The sequence below is a fragment of the Melitaea cinxia genome, chromosome 4 (assembly GCF_905220565.1).
Source record: "Melitaea cinxia chromosome 4, ilMelCinx1.1, whole genome shotgun sequence".
NCBI classification, from domain to species: Eukaryota; Metazoa; Arthropoda; class Insecta; order Lepidoptera; family Nymphalidae; genus Melitaea; species Melitaea cinxia.
In genome coordinates, this window is record NC_059397.1 from 155,758 (window position 1) to 176,555 (window position 20,798).

Sequence of the window (20,798 nt, forward strand, 5' to 3'; positions counted from 1 at the left end):
GCAACTGGTTTCATATCGGGGGGTTGCACAGGAAAAAAGTTATAGGGGTTGAAATTCACAAAACCGTTATAACAAAAAAACTATAGCACCTATCTCGATGGTTTCAATTGCATTTTGAAGAGGGCAAAAAAGTAGTAGATACGGGTTTTTGCGTTTTTACCGCAAATGAAGTTAAGGGGGTGAACTACCCCTATATATGTTTACAGTAAATCTCAATAAAACGGCAGTATTTCTTTGTTTTCTTATTTCTTCTCCTTGTGATACGTGTTTTCTTTCAATTTTCAACGTCTACATCTAGAATTGTCTTTTGATGGATTATGATATTGATTTGCATTTGAGAAACAATATCATAAAGCTGCAGTCACTCGTGCATAACCAACTGTCGTCACCGCGTTATATCGATCTTTTTAAATATTCTTGGTACAAAAGTGGTTACATAGAAGAAAAATCAGCGAATTTTGAAAATCCTGTAGATTTTGCATTTGGAGATTCCTGCAACTCACATTGTGAAGTTCCAGGATGTGAAAATGTTGCTATTATTCGCTGCTCCTGGTGTAAAAAGTCGCTATGTTTTAAACATTTTTTTGATGACTATCATTACTGCAGTACTTACAACGGCTAGAATAGCCTGCGATTATATATTCGCTTCTATCTATCGCTACAGTGATTATTTTGTTAGACTGTTTACCTATCATCAATAAAAGATAAAAGCATGTTGCACGTTTTCGTTTTTTTTCGTTGACTACACAGTTTTTCTATGTGACATCCCGAAACTTTGTCTATCTACCGAAACAAATATGTGTAAGCGCTTATCGTACGCCTATATAATCTCATTGCCAAATATAAATCAATCGGAATTATCGATAAGCCATATATGTATACTTTTTCATCGAAAAATCGATCTATAAATAAGTTGGCTTCTAGATAAAACCGTTCATTTCATGATATATATGTGGCACGGTTGTTGTAAATTTGAAGAAAACACGTATCACGAGGAGAAGAAATAAGAAAACAAAGAAATACTGCCGTTTTATTGAGATTTACTGTAGACATATACAGGGGTAGTTCACCCCCTTAACTTCATTTGCGGTAAAAACGCAAAAACCCGTATCTACTACTTTTTTGCCCTCTTCAAAATGCAATTGAAACCATCGAGATAGGTGCTATAGTTTTTTTGTTATAACGATTTTGTGAATTTCAACCCCTATAACTTTTTTCCTGTGCAACCCCCCGATATGAAACCAGTTGCATTTTCCATCGTTTATCATTAAGTTGATTATCTATTTGGGTGCATTCGCTTATCTCGAGTGAAAATAGGCGAAACCTGAAAACTACCCTCGGAGGTCTCAACTTTAGGGGATATTTTCACCCCTTAGAAACGTTTTTCCGCCGATAAAAAAAAATACGTGTCTCTTAGATTTTGATGTAGAATAACATATTTCAATTTAATTGAAATCGAAGGGGGTCAGCGGAAAGACTTTCCTTGTAAGAACACTTGGGCAGCTAAGACGAACCTAACGATACCTCAATTATGTAAATCCGTTCAGTGGTTCTGGAAATATGAGGTAGTAAAGAATATTACATACAAACATAGATACATACATACATACAAGATACGCGCGAAAAACATAACCCTTCCTTGGCAGTCGGCTAATAAATAAAATTGGAGTGTCTGTAATATTAAAATAACCGCTTTTTACTAAATGCGTATGGCTGTATACACGGTACATATACCAAATTAACATTTTTTACACTTTTTGTCTGTCTGTATGTTCCGGCTATTCTATGAAATGGCTAGACCAATTTTGAGGGGGGCTTACACTGGCAGATAACTGATGTAATAGGGAGTAACATAGGCTACTTTTATTTTAGAAATTTATTTTATAACTCTGCGACCTGAACATTAACTTTTTTGAGATTCCACGCGGACAAAATCGCGGGCACAGCTAGTTTGTAAAATAAAACCGAATTGACTTTGATTGATTTATTTAACACAAACAAAGAAAGTTCCTACTTGACATCAGGCTTCTTGAAACCAAAGCAGGTCAATCCCAATTACTTCTATCTTTTGATTAATTGCAACGCCTGACCGTTCGAATAATAATCGACGACGGTAAAATACTACTACGTTTCATAGAATTTTTTTACCGACTTCAATAAAGGAGGAGGTTACTCAATTCGACCGTGTGTGTATATATATATATATATATATATGTTGGGGTATAACTTCGTCATATCTATCCTTGGTGTGGAACAAATAGTCAAGTAACTACGCGTTATTAAAGATTACTTAAAAAGTAGTTATCAGATCTCAATAAAATTTATATGTGACCACATGACAAACATCAGCTTTCGATTAAATTAAAAATTATCAAAATCGGTACACCCAGTAAAAAGTTATTGCGGATTTTCAAGAGTTTCCCTCGATTTCTCTGGGATCCCATCATCAGATCCTGGTTTCCTTATCAAGATACTAAACTTGGGATATCTCCTTTCCAACAAAAAAAAAATTATCAAAATCGGTACATCCAGTAGAAAGTAATGCGGTATAATACAACGTAGGTCGACGAAAAAAGCGTCAAGTAAAAACGCATTATTAGATATAACTCGAAAAGTAGTTATTAGATCTCAAATAAATTTAAATGGGACCAATTGACACACACCACCTTTCGATTACAAGAAAATTTGTCGAAATCGCTCCACCCAGTCAAAAGTTGTGATGTAAGATACATAAAAAAAAAAATACAGTCGAATTGAGAACCTCCTCCTTTTTTGGAAGTCGGTTAAAAAAATAATAATAATAAATACAGTCGAATTGAGAACCTCCTCCTTTTTGGAAGTCGGTTAAAAAATATACAAATTTCTGCATTCACATAAGAAAGATATTGTTTGTGATAGCATTATTAATTTATTCATCATCATCATCATCATCACTTCAGCCTTATACAGTCCACTGCTGGACATAAGCCTCCACAAGTTCGCGCCAAAAATGGAGTGAACTCATGTGTTTTGCCAATAGTCACCACGCTGGGCAGGCAGGTTGGTGACCGATTAATTTATTAGCATCTATTAATTACGTGAGAGAACTTTCGCGAATACCCCCCCCCCCCTCCCCCAGATAAGATGGCGTGAGATTTTGCTCGACCCAAACACCTAACATAATTAAAGGATCCTCTCTTAAATATTGCTAAATATTTATAACATATAATTAATTATTAATAATGACTCAAATGTGCTGTGTGGCTACGGCACTAAATAATTATGTTTGCTCGCAAACGAAAAAAAAACCGACTTCAATTACATCGACAAGTAATACAACGTAGATCGACGAAAAAATAGTCAAGCAACTACGCGTTATCAAAGATTACTCAAAAAGTAGTTATCAGATCTCGATAAAATTTATATGTGACCACATGATAAACATCAGCTTTCGATTAAATTAAAAATTATCAAAATCGGTACACCCAGTAAAAAGTTATTACGGATTTTCGAGAGTTTCCCTCGATTTCTCTGGGATCTCATCATCAGATCCTGGTTTTCTTATCACGGTACCAAACTAGAGATATCCCCTTTCCGACAAAAAAAGAATTATCAAAATCGGTACATTCAGTAGAAAGTTATGCGGTATAATACAACGTAGGTCGACGAAAAAAGCGTCAAGTAAAAACGCATTATTAGATATAACTCGAAAAGTAGTTGTTAGATCTCAAATAAATTTAAATGGGACCAATTGGCACACACCACCTTTCGATTAAAACAAAATTTGTTGAAATCGATCTACACGGTCAAAAGTTCTGAGGTAACATACATAAAAAAAAAAAAAAAAAAAAAAAAAAATACAGTCGAATTGAGAACCTCCTCCTTTTTTGGAAGTCGGTTAAGAATTTAGCCACCCCCTCTCTTCCCGTGGGTGTCGTAAGAGGCGACTAAGGGATTACAAGGTTCCACGACCACCTTGGAACTTAAGAAGCCGACCGATGGCGGCATAACCATCCAACTGCTGGCTTTGAAATACACAGGCCGAAGACGGGCAGCAGCGTCTTCGGTGCGACAAAGCCAGTACTGCGGTCACCAACCCGCCTAACCAGCGTGGTGACTATTGGCAAAACACATAAGTTCACGTTATTTTTGGCGTAAACTTGTGGAGGCCTATGTCCAGCAGTGGACTGTAATGATGATGATAATGATGTAATGATGAATGACTCAAATATTTAAATGCATTTTTTATATTAGAAACAAAAATGGCCAATCTTTAATATTTTTAAAACATTTAAATTTTATAACAATATACAATAATTTGTAGTGTTGTCCACCTATGTTCATCACTCGAAGCGCTCGTTACGTTCACAACCTTGTGACTTGTAAACAAACAGACGTCACTCGGTGTGAGAGTCTAATTTGACTTCATTTGTTGGTTCTAATCGCTTCGTTTATATTATTCTTTTACAAAGTATTCTTTATTTTAAAACTGCGTCAATACTTCAATACAAATACAATCTTTCATGTGTTAAGATTAGAGACTTCGAACGATTTGAAAAGTTGGTTTTGTTATTTAAATAGCTACACCATCGAGTTATTACTAAAAATTACTACACAGTTAACACCGGCTAATTATTTCAAGTGCTGCTCTGTTTAATAAAGTACATAATATACATACACCATTGATTATAAACACAACGAACGTTCTTATTGATTCGTACAGTAAGAGGTAATAAATGGTAAAAGATGCGCAGTTTTTCAAAGCTACAGGGTTCATCACGAGGAGTGAGCTACCTCGATGCATCTTTATCGGTTCGGGTTCGAATATAAAGTAGCTCTACTAAATATTCGGGCACATTAGACGTTAAAATTCATCTTCTAATCCACGGTGTATTTCTCAAGAGAATAAAGTACGAGCAAAAAACTAAGCCCCCACAAAGTACAATATAATATTCATCTATGAAAACACGCGCATTATTTTGAAGTCGTGCCTCCAACTGTATAAACATTTAGAAGCACGTCTGTGGGCGGTATCGTAACGTTACCATCGAAAATATCTTGATTCAATTTAATGAGTCCAGTGTACTAACTATTAGTGAGGTATATACCGCATCTCCAGACCCCGAGTTCTCGATCAGATTCGCATTGATAGCACACACTCACTTATATACCTAACAACCAAAGTCACCCTAGAATTCTCAGAAGGCAGAAAAATTGATGCTAATACAAAAAAAGCACTATAGTCAAAGAGGAATCTTCCAACATTAACCGGTAACATTTGACCACTTAACACAATAAGAAGACAATATCAACGAAAACTGAACATTTACGTAACTTGCAACCAAGTTAGCAAATTTTAAACTGACAAAAGCACGATTCGTGCTCATCGAAAAGATTCGTAAGGTTGATTTATTTTAAGAACTGTATAAATTTGCTTATCGTTCAAAAGTCAAGAAATAAACAAAAGTTTATATGGAGCAGACGTGTCACGCGCTCATGCGACGTCGACGACGGTGGTCTCACAAGGTACCGAGGGTGACAATGGCTCGTGTGTCGTGTCGCAACATCAAGCGCAGTGCACCGGGCACAGAGCAACGAGCGCCGAACGCCGAGCACCGCGAGCCGGTGTACCCATTGACTCAGCGACTTATAAATACTTCTTTTAATAAATATTGTTTTAATAAAATCAATATCGAACTCGTGATTAGACGCAGCTGTTCTAAAACTCACAGAATAGATTTAGATTTTACCTCTCTGCAAGTAACGTGGCTCCTAGACTATACTCTGTGTATTGCCAAAATACAATAGGCTGAAATGAGGTGAAGTGTATTTATTTGGCTTTGACACTCAAAATTAATTCAAACGTATTTGAGTTTTAATATAGAAATGTAATCGTACTATATTCGCCATATATCTAATTATGATAAATAATCGACAGCTGTTATTTCATTAAATCAAATCAACTACTCTATTCCTCAATGTCCTTAAATAAAATTGTAAGACATAAATATTCAAACTTAACGTAGTCAAGCAGCGGCAAGCATTATTAAGTATACCGAGTGCTACAACTGTCAACTGCACAGCTGCAGTCACGGGCCGGCTCCCGCGCGGCGGCGGTTTCGGGGGTCTGCTGTCGCTTCCGTGCATCACGCAGCTTCTGCGGAAAACTAATATTCGACGCGTGCAGTGAAAACTCTGTGAGCATGCTCTACCATAACCGAGTGCATGCACACGCGGACCTAATAGCATCGACCACAGTCGTCCTCCACGAAATAAGCGAGGTTTCGTCGTATGGGTCGCTACTGTCGACTAATTCTCTATGGCTAATTTCTACAAGTTACACTCGTGCGACAGATAATACAATACGATGAAACGAACATGGACGTTCCGAGCCTGAGCTACCGATCAGATGTAATACCGTGGGCGCGAGCGTGGGCGAGTGCGAGGGATGACCGCCGCGGGGAACTTCGAGCAGATTACTGCGGGTAAGCCAATAATATGAAGTACTTATGTCTCATTAATGACAGCCGGCTGAACGCACTCATCAAGGATGCGAGCGGAGCGGCATTGACGTCACGAGCACGGCTCGTGTCCGCTAGCAGCCCTGACGACGAACAGCTATGAAATATACTGCCTATCGCTTGCGGGAAAAGGGACCACGAACAAATTATAAGCGGGTTGAGTTTTGAGACCAGAACCGAATCGTAAACAAACTAAAGGTCGCTTAAAAGCAAACAGAGAAACACGCACGTACGCTAATCCGACGCACCTCGGCCGCGACAGGTGAAGGATGTTTATACGAGTATCATTTTAATGTCAAAGTACAAGTAACATAGATGTTTCGTAACGATATCATTTTCATTTTCTGTCACATTATAATTACTAGAGCGATACGTACACCTACCCACTGTACGATTAAAACAACGAAACGACGGCGAATAGTGAATTAGAGGACGAATTTATTTCATAAATAATTGTGTTTGCTCGCAAACGAAAAAAAAAAAAAAGACTTAAATTACATCGACGAGTAATACAACGTAGATCGACAAAAAAATAATCAAGTAACTACGCGTTATCAAAGATTACTCAAAAAGTAGTTATTAGATCTCAATAAAATTTATATGTGACCACATGAAAAACATCAGCTTTCGATTAAATTAAAAATTATTAAAATCGGTACACCCAGTAAAAAGTTATTGCGAATTTTCAAGAAGTTCCCTCGATTTCTCTGGGATCCCATCATCAGATCCTGGTTTCCTTATCATGGTACTAAACTTGGGATATCTCCTTTCCAACAAAAAAAAGAATTATCAAAATCGGTACATCCAGTAGAAAGTTATGCGGTATAATACAACGTAGGTCGACGAAAAAAGCGTCAAGTAAAAACGCATTATTAGATATAGCTCGAAAAGTAGTAAATTTAAATGGGGCCAATTGACACATATCACCTTTCGATGAAAAAATATTTGCCGAAATCGGTCCACACGGTCAAAAGTTCTGATGTAACATATGTACATTAAAAAAAAATACAGTCGAATTAAGAACTTCCTCCTTTTTTGGAAGTCGGTTAACAAATTAATGCTTAGGTCGTTTACTTTAAAATCGAACGAACCATTCTTAGTCTTGTCCATACAACCATACAACCATATTTGTCATTCGCACCGAATCTATTAATTCTCAGCTACATTTAAGTCTCAGATTAAAATACGTGAAGTGAAAAACTTATCAGTAACTTATCATCGGGTCGGTTTGCATCAGCTCATTCTTGACGCATCGTCCGCCAGCTCCCGACACTTCTTTAGTCACTTCACTGGTGTCATTAATCTAATAAGCGGATATAACGAGCTGGTACGGGTCTCGTGTCGCGTGTCGCTGCACTTCCGAGTGTTTGCCGCGCGGAGGGCCCGCAGACAGGTGGCAGTGTGAGTGGCGCAGTGCGCTCGCGGTGGAGCCGGCCGTGGAGCGGCGCGGGTCAAGGCCGAGCGACCGAAAGCTTCTCACTTGGCACACGTTTTCGACACTGCTTGAGACAGCGAGTGCTATTTCGTAACGACTAAAAAGCTGAAGCTACAACAAATATTGCTCTAAACGTTCCATAAATTATTAACCTTACTATTGCGCATAACATTTTACATGGTCTTCGATCTATATAGACAGCCCACAACAACAGTCTGTGTATGTACACACAACATGGTGTTCTTCCTGAGATTTTTCTTTTCATTAAAATAATACATCAAATATTAAAACGACATTCATAAGCAGTAAATAGTCCATAAGGTTCTGAAAAGTTCGTTAGTACAAGTATTGTTTTATAATGATGATATATTTGTGATTCTGCAGTCATCGCAAATTGGGAATACGCTATCGATAAACCCAGTTTGGTGATTTATAAACCAATGCAATAACGAATCGATATGAATATCGATCGTCATCAAGTGTAACTGATTGGGAGAACAGCAAGTCAAGAGGTCGCAATGTTCAATTGTCTTATAAACTTCTATATTTAACGATCTCTTGATCTCCTCAAATGTTTTCACAAATCTTCAAATATAGTGGTGACAGTTTCACACAGCTCACAAGTAGGAGCTCAAAACAAGTACTTTCAGATCTGGCCGTGACTGCCGAGCCCGCATCGATTTCAAGCGTACTTCATTTATTAGCCGCCTCAGTCGCTAGATCGTCTCCTACAATAACATGTGAAAACATATTCCGCAATCTCCGTCCTCATTCATCTCGTAACTACGTTTGACAAAGATTGCCTTGAGAAATTGCATTGTGCATGCAATTTCAAAACATACGTTATGCGATCCGAAGCAGCGATTTTGGTTGAAATCATACTTTAGTGTCAAATTATTAAACATTATGAGGTAACTTAATGATATCCTCGTAGAGATTTTAACCTAAGTTTGGGTATCAACACTACATCTGCCGCTATTCGACTAAGCGCGTTCAGAAGAATCGATCGTCTTTCTTTACCAGCCGCGAATTCTCTCAAATAAAATTGTTATATTTTTAAGTTACATTGTTGTTTTTTTACTTATCAAAACAGACTGACAAGCTTAAGATCATTTTAATAGTTCAACCCCCCCCCCCCCCCCGGCTCTATCACGGCAAACTACAATATCTTATGACATGAAGCTTTACGCTACGACTCTGAGCAGTAGGCAACTGATCAACCGATGTGATGACACGTTATAACGATACTAGGCGGTCGCAAGAGTTAATCCGGATCCAGGTTCGAACGCAAAACTTATCGAAATAATTCTCATACTGAACAACTAAAGGTCGTAAGGACCTTTAGAACGCTTTTTAATAGTTTCGAGTCATGTGTAAAGGCTAGCCTACTGTGGAGCAGCGCGGCTGATCAAGCACAAAGCCCTTTCCTATTCATAGGAAAAGAGGCCTTTGCCTTATATATGAATAGGTAACGTATTGTGATGGTGGTAAACGCAAACCGCAGCATTGGAAAGCGAGGGCAGGTAAGTGTAACAGGGCACTACTGAAGTGCCGTCGTAGTCGCCACTCAGTAGGTGAAACATGCCAGCCCTTCAGTCCTCGCAATAACGACGCGTAGATTTTCCTAGCGGTGACGTAAACTACAGATCACCATCGAATCTTATTTACAGGAGGATGTGACGTCCGCCGACCCGCCCCCGGCTAGCATGAGGTCATTCTGTACTAGTTAAATGTTACTCCTATTTATTTAATAACAATAAAGCTTTAAAGAATAGTTCGTTGCAATACCAGCACGGACAGCCGAGATATTTAATAACGGTTTAGGATTAAACGTACGGCCTCGCGAACGCGTCAGCGCGCCGCTACTCCGCCGGCGACGAGTGAGGCTTCGTGAGAAACATTGCCACGACTTACTCACTGGGTCATTCCTGTACGAACAACGAACCGAACCGACCAACGGACATTTAATTTTTTTTCCAAATGTATTCTATATACAGGTTGTACGACTCCTAACTATCGTTCCTTCAAATGGGCGCCTAGAGCCTTCCTAGCTGACGAGTCAAACGCTTAAGATATATAATTTTTTTTTCTGTCTGTATGTTACCGTTAGTAGTGCGTCACGTAGAAACTAACGAATAAATACGCTTGAAATTTTATTTGAGTTCATAGGCAGGACATTAGATACTTTTTATCCTAAAACTCTGTACTGTTGTCTTAAGAGAAGGACTGATAGACAAAATATGTGCTCACTGACTACTACTATTTATTCCTCTTCTCTATAGCTCCACAATCTAGCTCTAAGATTTCTCTCTAGCTTAAAATTTCATCTTAAACAATTAGCGTCGTCAGTCGCAGCGGTCACGGAATCTTTCCATGGAAATGTTTGCGACGAGTTGACAACAAAGCGAAATCCGCCTGAAATCCTTATCTGAGAATCCTTTTTAAAATACGCTTCATATTATTAATATCATTTCTATATCATTGTGTTTTGAAACAAATATCAATTTTTATCGAAAATTAAAATGTTAAATTGTTTGTGTTGAACTTACGCCATATTTAATAATGGAGACATAATTACATCATCGCCGTTAATCATAAATCTAACACATAAGTGTATTTCCGTCAAGGACAGGCGTGTTCGAGCGACAATAACGTGCGATAAACAATCACCTATTAGATTACAATTTAAGGAGTACGAATTTTACTTCTTCGTCTAGATATCACTACTTGTTGGGTTAGTTATAAAGGTTACGTTGTGATTAAATTCAACTTTAAGTACGTTTAGGGTTCACGCAAGCGGTCGGTCGTCGACACGAGCCCGAGACATCGACACGAAGCCTAGCCTGTTTACATGTTACATGAACAATGCGAGTAGATGACCAAAGCGTGAGTAAGAAAGCGCGTTATTCGAGTCCCGTGCGTCATCCATCACCGGCGCATGCAACACACGTTACAGAGTTACAAAGACTTCACCACGGCAGCGGCGGCGCGGCTACATGCTGCGTGCTACGGCGGCGCGCGGCGACTCACCTGCAACAACGTAACACTCGTCAGCTGGCTCACACCATCCCTTGGACTAGCTTGTATGTATACGTAAGAGGCCGTCCATAAATTACGTCACACTAATTTCACAATATTTTCACCCCTCTCCTGTCCTTGTCACACATGGTCACATTCATGAGACTCCCCATACCAAGTTTGACGTCACATATTTTGCATTTTTAAACATCAGTTTCGACATTACTTTTATTTAAATTTTAATTTATTTCATTTCGCCAACAAAACAACTTGAGCTTTTATTATATTTTGAAATGTGAAGTCACCCTTGTCACAAAATGTTGTCAACCCCCCCTGTAACGTGTGACGTAATTTATGGATGGCCCCAAATCAACGACCAATCTAATATAATAACTCTAATATATAAACAATACAATAACAATGGCAAGAAATAGTAAAAGAAACAGTTCGAAATGTTTACCATCATAAAACAAGCGAGATTAGGCGGTGTCTGTTTGAACATTTAATTAGTACACATGAGATATCAAAGCAGTCAGATCGGCCGGGTGAGTCGCGTCGTCGTCGGAGGTGCGAGGAGCGCGAGCACTGGCCGTGTCGTCCTGAAGTCGACGTGACTCACCGCAATAATAAACTAAATATACGTCGTTCAGCTACAAAATATTCCATCAAATAAAGGTAACAAGGTAAGTAAAACGGCTGATGTCTGTACATGAGATAGGGAAAACGAATTGTGGGTGTCCTCATGGATCCTGCGAGTAAAAAGAGAGGTTGAAACATTTTTGTTCGTCCGCCTGTCTGCAGGTTTATTACGGTATCATCAACAAACCTATAAAACACTAGATGCAGTTGTAATCCTAAAGCTGTAACTTAAAACATGGCGAGGGCTCATTTTCATACATCGTCAATAAATTATTTCTTTAAAAAAAATGTTGCACAATCGTAACGAAGTTTCTTTTGCGCGTATTATTCCGGTTTTGGTATAACCTTTTTACCGTTATTATAGAATAAATAGCACAAGTTCAAGCTGGGTCTTTGAAAATAAAACCGCAGACAAGTGAGGATTACCTTTCAAACCACTACTGGTCACAATACACATACGACTCGCCCACGGACACGAACAGTTGAAAACAAAATATTAATAAACACACTGACTACACGTTCAAACGAGAATACAAATTGCCCTGGAGGGTAACGACACCGGCAACGGTCAGATTACCTGAAAACAGGTCACGAGCTCGATCATCGTGTTACCTAATTAATAACTGTGACGTCCATCTGTCGTCCTAATGGCAACACAAACAGAACGCACAACAGAATTGAATTTTCTAATGAGTTTAAATTGTAAAAAATAACCAGGCAATTTAACTGTAAAAAATTTCATTAATGTAGAAGATTTCGTGAGTGTACGCCTCATAGTCAACGGCCGCTACTATAAGATTACGCGATATATGCCTGTGCCCGGAAACACACACAATACACAAGCACATCCGGCCAGGCCACGTCCAACACCTGTGCGGCGCGGCGTAAGGTAAAGGGTTACCATGAACGGAGGTCGAGCTGCCAGCGCGACCGCTTAACCTACACTCCTGTAACAACAAGTCCACTGCACCGAGCACATCAACAGCACCGAGCTAAACGAGAGTAGAAACTGCTGCTACTGCTCTAAGTGTACCAAAATATATACAGCGGGATAAGTTGTTTGTTTGCCTGTTTTTACTCACACGTATTGATTCAGCTCTCACACCCCACTGCTGGCCTGCTGGGCATAGGCGTCGTTCTCCGTGTAAGACTATGATCGGAGTCTAAAGCTAAAGACTATTAGACAGTCGCTAAGCAACTATTGCGCAATACCAATTGTAAATATATCCCTACTTCTATACTAATATTATAAAGAGGTAAAGTTTATAACTTTCTTTGTATGTAGGGGGTAATCTTCGCAAATACTGATCCTATCATGAAAATTCTTTCTCTAACAGAAAGCTACACGATTCAGGAGTGACATAGGCTATATTTTATTGAAATCGAACAAAAAATTCAGTAAATAAGAAAAAGATTAAAATATAATATCAAAATGGTAAATAAACTAGCGCCATCTATCGCTATTAGAAAACAATTTATTAGTCTTTCGACGTTATTAATTTAGTCTTATTTTAGTCTATCGACGACGTTTTCTCGATTTTTGATAGATGGCGTTGGAGCAACATATTATTTATTTAAGTGCTATAAAATTTGTTCTTTAAAGTATGTTATTTGGTTATATAAAGAGGTAAAGTTTATAACTTTGTTGGTATGTAGGGGGTAATCTTCGCAAATACTGATCCGATCATGAAAATTCTTTCTTTAACAGAAAGCTACACTATTCAGGAGTGACATAGGCTATATTTTATTGTAATTGAACAAAAAATTCAGTAATCGTAGTGGGGCGCCACAGGAGTAATGACCACGTTGGTCCCAGCTCAAGCTGTACTACACTTGCTACTTTAATCTACAAGAAGGGAAGGAGTAAAATACCCAACAATTCTTATTCGTTTACATTACAGTGTGACGCTTTATAGCCTGTATCTCAGTAAGCTTTAAAGGCTTTACACGAAAAATATTTATTTCAAATCAAATTTCTTGATTCCGTAAACAGTGCTTTCAAATAGCTTTTCAGCTTTACTACGTTAGTATTGATACCGACGGAAATGAACTACGATTACAGCACGTAATACTACCTACCCACACTAATATGAATTGAGGTATAAATAAAATATTAAAAAAAAAAAAATACTAGACATCCGCAACCTTCGTCCGGCGGGCGGCGGCGGCGGCGGCGCGGCGATCTAGTGCTCGCTCGAAAGACGCGTGTGGTGGCGAACGGCCGCGTGCACACAGAGACATATTAGCGTCACACATGTCTCTCCGCTTTGAGACTATTGCAATATATAGGAAAATAATAAATTGGTCAATTAGACACTAATCTGTCGTAATACTAGATAACTTCAATTCGTTTTGTCACCTTTCTTTCTGTTATGAATTACACATGGATAGAAACCAAACGTTTACGTATTACTCGTGATTTCTGAATATTTTATTTTGACCCTTCGTCAAGTAATGTAGGCTCAAAATATCAACGAGCTCATGTAGTGTTCCAGTAGGGAAAGAGTTTTCGATGCTATCGGTTGGGACCAAGTAGATTAATGTGTCTGTAATATTAGTACAGTTAAACAAGTTTTTATAACCCTTTACACCCGACTTGATATGATAGTGAGACTTGATTTCCAAAAATTCTGGCGCGTACGCAAATTGATTTTTCGAGACGCAGTCGGCCTCGATAGATCGTGAGACTATCCTTTTCTTAGAAAAAACTCGCGCGGGCTTCTTGTGATCATATTTGAACCTGATAATCGCCCGTAACCACAGTAAAGGATGGCTGCCTTTATTGGCGCGCGAACTCACCCAGGTAAGTAATTTATTTTCTATAAAATTATTCCAATTTTTATAGTTTTGTGTGTGTGATTTACTTAAATAAGTGTTGTTTTATACTTATATGTATCTAATTTGCACCTAGCACGCTTATTTAGGCATATATAGTGACTCAAAATCATAGACGCACGATCGTGTAGGTTAGGTGTTATGTACTAAATGGATATTCATAATTTTTTTTGTACCTTATCAGGATTTTCCTGTATTTATGATCGTTTGACAAGGGTTTTATCTTAATTTTTAGGGATACCCCTAAGGGATGACCAAGTAGCGCAAATATTAGCAGATGGAAATGACTCGGAAATTGAGGAATTTGCTGATGATGAGGATGGATATTATGGCGGGAGTCTAAGACTATCTAGAAGAGAGTGTTTCTGGGTCTGGCGATGAGTCCTCTTAAGTGGATGAGGCACCACCACTTATACCAACAATACCCAGAAGCAGGGGATCTTCTAGAGGCAAATCAGGTAGAAAAATATATAGATGACTGGCTAGTGCAAGAGATAGAGGGCAGATTACGGGAAGAAGACAGGCTAGAGGAAGAGGACAGGCTAAAGGAAGAAGAGAGACAGGTGAGAGAGTGTGTGTAGAAACTGTCTATACAGATAAAGCTCACGATTACACTCCGCTTATGATAAATCAAGTTCGCTCTCCGATAGATTATTTCCGTGACTACTTTGATGATTCATTCCTGGAAGAAGTTGCTAGGTGCACGAATCTATCTATACCATTTGCGCAAATCCTGCATCGAATTCAAAACTACCAGACTGGAAATAGTGAAACTCTTTGTTCTTCAACTAATCATGGGTTGTATTTCATATCTAAAACTATCTATGTACTGGAAAACTGGAATTAAACTGGCATTGGTCAGCGACACCATGACGAGAGACAGGTTTCTAACTCTACGTAATGCACTTCACGCTTTCGACAGCGACACGCCAACAGAAGCTGAAAAAGGCAATGCTTTGTGGAAGGTACAACCCACCCTAAAAAAGGTCAAAGAAACGTGTAACCGATTGGAGCCCCAGCTACTCCTTAATAGATGAGCAAATGATACCTTTTACTGGACGATGCAAACTTCGCCAAGTAGTAAAAAATAAACCAAGGCCAATATTGTTGGAAAACTATGTTTTAACAACCAGTTTTTATAAGTTTTATACCAAAAAAGATCAATAACCTAAGCAAGGAAGAAATATTTTAGTTTTCTAATAAGATTGTTGTTTGTTTTTTCAAAAACATTAAACCAAATGTATAAAAAATACTCATTATTAATATCGTCAATAAATGATTGTAAAGACTGATCAATTAATTTAATTTTCATTTAGATAATATTAAAATATATCCAAAAACTAGACAAAACTCACATCTCGAGCTATCTCCTAAGCCCCACGTTCGTGAGGGTAAGTTTTCAGGAAACCAGAGACTTCAGGATTTTTTAAAATATTTTTTACATAATACTTAGACGCCCATGAAATAGTCATGTGAATTTCAAAAATAGCTGAGTAAATTTTTTTTTCGGTTGTAAAGGGATAAATCAGTTCTAGAATAGGTCAATTCTGTATGTCATTTAAATATTTTCTAAGCAACATACAGTCGGCTGTATGACTGATGTTCAAACATCGTCCGGGACGGTGGCAGTAAATTGGAGCATAGAGGCGCGTGCGAGCGCGACGAGCGGCATCATAATTACTGGCCAGCGGAGTCAAGTGGAGGCAATCAATCGGAGCGCGGCTCTCTGCACGCGCCCGTGCCGGCTCCTCGGTTACAATCCGAGGCGACTCTGCGCGATCGAAGACTAGAGAAACACGAACTAGCATATCGCGAATACAAGCAAGTTAGACGCGATCGATCGAGGCATGTCTTTTACATACAGCCTTGCACGAATTCGTATGTAGGTTAATACGATAGGTATTAATTATAAGACGGCTAACGATGCACGAGTAGGCCGAAACTATCGATTAAAAATATTTTGAATTTTGCGTGGAAAAATATATAAAATTAAAACTGCGATTAACTCAAAACGAGCAAAGTGTTCTTTGAGACGAGAGGGATCGCGAGCGGAGACACGTACGTGGCAACAGTAGATATTGAAACTAGAGCCGGTCGGTAATTTAATCACTTTTATGTTCCAACGCAGTGAAACAATAGTTCGTGAAAACAATAGAGTGGCGCGGCGCGTGACGTCACCAGGTGGGAGCTCCGAGCTGATAACGGCGATAGCGCGATAACGACGAGCAGCGCTTGCAACACGACACCGTGGCGGCGCTGCGGCGTGATTCACCTAGCACGACCCGCTCACTAAATACACGTAATGCTCAAATATGACAAAAACTTCGTAGCGACTGGCGACCTTCGACTGCAACTTCAGCTTTACGAAACAACAACATGTAAATAAACATCCGCACACCGAGACGTACACCTCTAGCGACCTCGCCGGAGGAGAAATGCTGTCGGTCACCTGGCAAGGAAACGTATCGCATCAAGTTTCACACCTGCAGAAGCACGAGACGGTGTCGTCGATGTCGAGCGGCAGCGCGGAGGGCGAAGGTGGGACGCTGCGGTACTTGACGTGAAGCACGTGGCGGGCCGCGCGCGCGCCGCTGCGCCGCAGGATACCCACGGGCCAGCGGCGCGGGCTCGTCTCCTCCGCCATGAGCGGCGGCGGGGCGGGGCGGGCGCTGGCGAGGGGTCGCGGGGGAGGGGCGGACGGCGCGGAAGACGGCGCTCGCGGGTGCGCGCCGCGAGCGACTGACGGCGGCGGCTGCGGCGGGAGCACGCGCCGCCGCCTCTCTGACATCACGCGTTATCAGCGACCACCTGACCACCTGGCCGCGACGCCGCGATACCGCGACAACGCGGACAAGCACCTAGCAACCTCACTACTACCTCACTGACTTACGGGATGTATAACACTGTATGTGTAAAGACGAGGAGGCATTCAAATGTCAGCAGACGAAACAGAAAATATATGTAAACAAAAATTTACATATCTCTTTTTGTTATTAAATTGACCATTTGAACAAGTTCAACAACATATTTGAGTAAATATCACATCTCATCAGATATGATAAAATTGTTGTATATTATCACAGTGAAGGTATTACAACATTGTTCTGTTGCACATTTGGGACAAACAAAATAAATAAAAAATATAAATAAATAATTAAATCTTTATAAAATTAATAACAAACGGTCAGTTTCCACAGCAGAAACAAAGCATTTATAGTAACTAGTGAGACAGTATATAAAACAATACGAGGAGGTACTCAAAACCTAGTCGATGTAAAAGCTAAACTTATAAATTATAAAAAACTTTGTGATAGTTGTAGGTAAACAATAGACGAATGATTTACATGAAAGATGTTTGTTATACTGGTCTACGAGTACTTGCTCCCGTTTAACAAAAGTTCTCATTTGAAATTAACATGTAATGAGTAATCTAACTGTATTATGATAGTAAACAATAAGCAACTATGATCATTTTACATAATTAAAATAAACAAACAGTGTTTACAATCCATTTTTATCTTTAATGTTTGAATCTCTTCTTGTAAACTTTTTTTTGTTTTTTAGTCTGACCCTGATTGATGTTAGAAATAACCACAAAGCTGAAGAAAGTTCTATTGTTATTGATATTACTGCAGTGGCATGTGAAATTGAAACTAGATAAATATTAAAACAGATTCAAACATCACATGAGAAACAAATTTTATTTATTTTTATTACAACCCTGTCCAGGGCATCGTGCAAGAGGAGCAGGCAGAGAAGGAGCGGACGACACTCACCCCATGAACCAGTCGACGGTGTCGCGCAGGTACTCCGGGAGTCGCTCCAGCTTGACGGTTTCCCTTCTAGCTCACAATGAACAAAACAATATCACCGCGATTAGATCTACTCCGACAGCGATCTAGCCACACGAACACACCGACTGTCCCATCACTTTATCTAGTTATAAGAGTTGAGCTATAAGATAACTGTTCACTTAAAATCTTGTTAACTAGAGCGTGTCGCAGTCACCGAAGACGAAAATTTATAGAAGCAGCTGAGGCAAACTCGCCATGTTGCGCAACTTTGGCTTAAATTACTTAAAATTAAAAGTTCATTTTATAGCCTTCCTTTGAAAAGATGCCCAGCTAAGCTGCATCATATGTCACTTTAAATATTATATATCGTTTAAATACATAACTTAGTATTTTTGTTGCAAATAAGCTCAAGAATAGTATCGTAACCAGAACGAAATATAAATATCATGTTGGTAGTACTAGACAGCTCAGCTGGCAAGAATTTTCCTAATCTGTCAAATTTTGATTTCGTAGCTTTTTTTAAATTGTTATGTATTACTAATTTACTATACTAATGAATAATACAACAAAAAAAAAATAATAATTAAATTGTATTCATTTGACTTTAAATTGATAACATTAATTTAGAAGCAAATATCCTTTGTTATGCACGTAAAGATAAAATTCCAAGTAGACATTATTTTCTTACTCATCCCATTTTCTTTTATTACTCTTTATTTAAAAACAGTTTTTTACGTTTATTTACTTAAGAAAGATTTCTGGGGTACCAAGATATGTTATAGATATAAAAGACAATTACTACAGGGATTTATTTTGTTTTATTTATTTATTTTTTCTATTTTTCTTATTCTTTGATATACTAGTACCATAGTATGTGATAATGTTAGGGCGTACCCTGCAGGCGATGCGTAGACGCAGAGTAAGAAATGAACAAGGGTTGCTGCACCAGGGACTCCAGAGAGGATGGGAAAAGGAATGGCGTTGGTATAGTGTTAGATAAAGAGCAATAGAACAAGGTAATGGATGTGAAAAGAGTAAATGATAGAGTCATTGTAGTAAAACTTTTGATGGAAGACTCGGTTTTAAATGTATTATGTAGTCAGTGTATGTGTATACGCCGCAAACTGGATGCGATGACAGTATGAAAGAAAAGTTTTTTTATTTATTTACGTAAGTGATATGTCCTCAGGCTTATAATACCCGCAAATACTGCTTTTGTTATTCCATATTAAAAAAAAAAATAACATATATCGGTCTTCACTTCACTACACTTCCACAACTTTAGAAAACTTAATAACTAGCCTTATAGTCTCTAAAAATCGACGCAAGTCCACTGACCAAGACTATTAGAAAGAAAAGTTTTGGGAAGGTTATAATGCGGTAATAATACCAGAAGGTGAGGAAATATACATTGGGGGGAACTTTAGTGGACATGTGGGAAGGATGAATGACGGGTATGAGGGAGTGCATGGGGGCCGAGGTCACGGAGTCAGGAACCGAGACAGCGAAGCTCTACTGGAAGCAACCTTGGCCTTTGATTTAGCCATAGCAAACAAATTCTATCAAACTCACTTTTATTTGCACTCCGCCAACTTTGTGAAAAATACCGACTTGCAAAAAAAGACACATATGGTACTCATTGATCCAGAAAAGGCATACGATAGGGTCCTCCGTGAGGTTCTGTGGTAAGCTATGAAAGCGAAAGGTGTGCCAGAGTAAGTATGTACGACTTGTTCAGGCGATGTATGATAGAGCTAGTAACCGCGTCCAGTTCGAAGCCGGAGTAACTGGCAAGTTCAATGTGGCTGTAGGTTTGCACCAGAGGTCGGTTTTAAGCCTGTATTTGTTCCTTCTAGTTATAGTTGTTCTAACATCAGACATACATGAGGAAGCACCCTAGTGTATGCTGTTTGCCGATGACGTTGTTCTTATCGGAGATAATGTTCTTGAGGCTTAAAGCAGACTGGGAAAATGGCAGGGCAGACTAGTGAACGCGGGGTTGAGAATAAGTAGAACTAAAACCAAGCATTTATTTTGCGATATCAGTGGTTTGTCCCGTTTTTCCAATATTGCCTTGGATGGCGTATCCAGTCCTTTTCATTCCCTTCGATTTCCTGTACCTTGGGCTATTAATACAAAGTGACGGCAATGTAGACCGTGACCTGAAAAATAGAATAAATGCGAAATGGATGAAATCGACAAGGAAACGACAGGTCTCTGGAAAAGCTTGTGACCCACGAATGCCCATTAAACTTAAGGAGAAAATCTACAAACGATCATAAGACCTGTTGTAATATATGGATCAGAATGTTGGTGAACGAAAGTGACGGGTGAAAAAGAGTGCATGCAGCCGAGATGAGAATGCTGAGATGGATGTGGGGAGTGACTAGGAAAGATCAGATTAAAAATTAGTGTGTAAAGTCTTATTGTCGTTTTAATATTCTAAAATCAATCATAATTGTCATAATACTATTATATTTTGAATAAACATAACTTTTTTAATTCTAATAGAGAATAATTTAGATCCTCATCATAAAACTTTGTTAGTTAGAAGTACCTAATAGTGTTTATGATTGA

General features: G+C 38.9%; 1 long non-coding RNA gene across 1 annotated transcript; it reads left to right on the forward strand.

The window, feature by feature from the left end:
• Positions 1–419: 419 nt before the first annotated feature.
• Positions 420–20,784, forward strand: LOC123669982. Its single transcript, XR_006745840.1, has 5 exons — positions 420–1,485; positions 14,559–14,563; positions 19,942–19,953; positions 20,528–20,534; positions 20,773–20,784. It is a non-coding gene; the product is annotated as an uncharacterized LOC123669982 (long non-coding RNA).
• Positions 20,785–20,798: the final 14 nt, after the last annotated feature.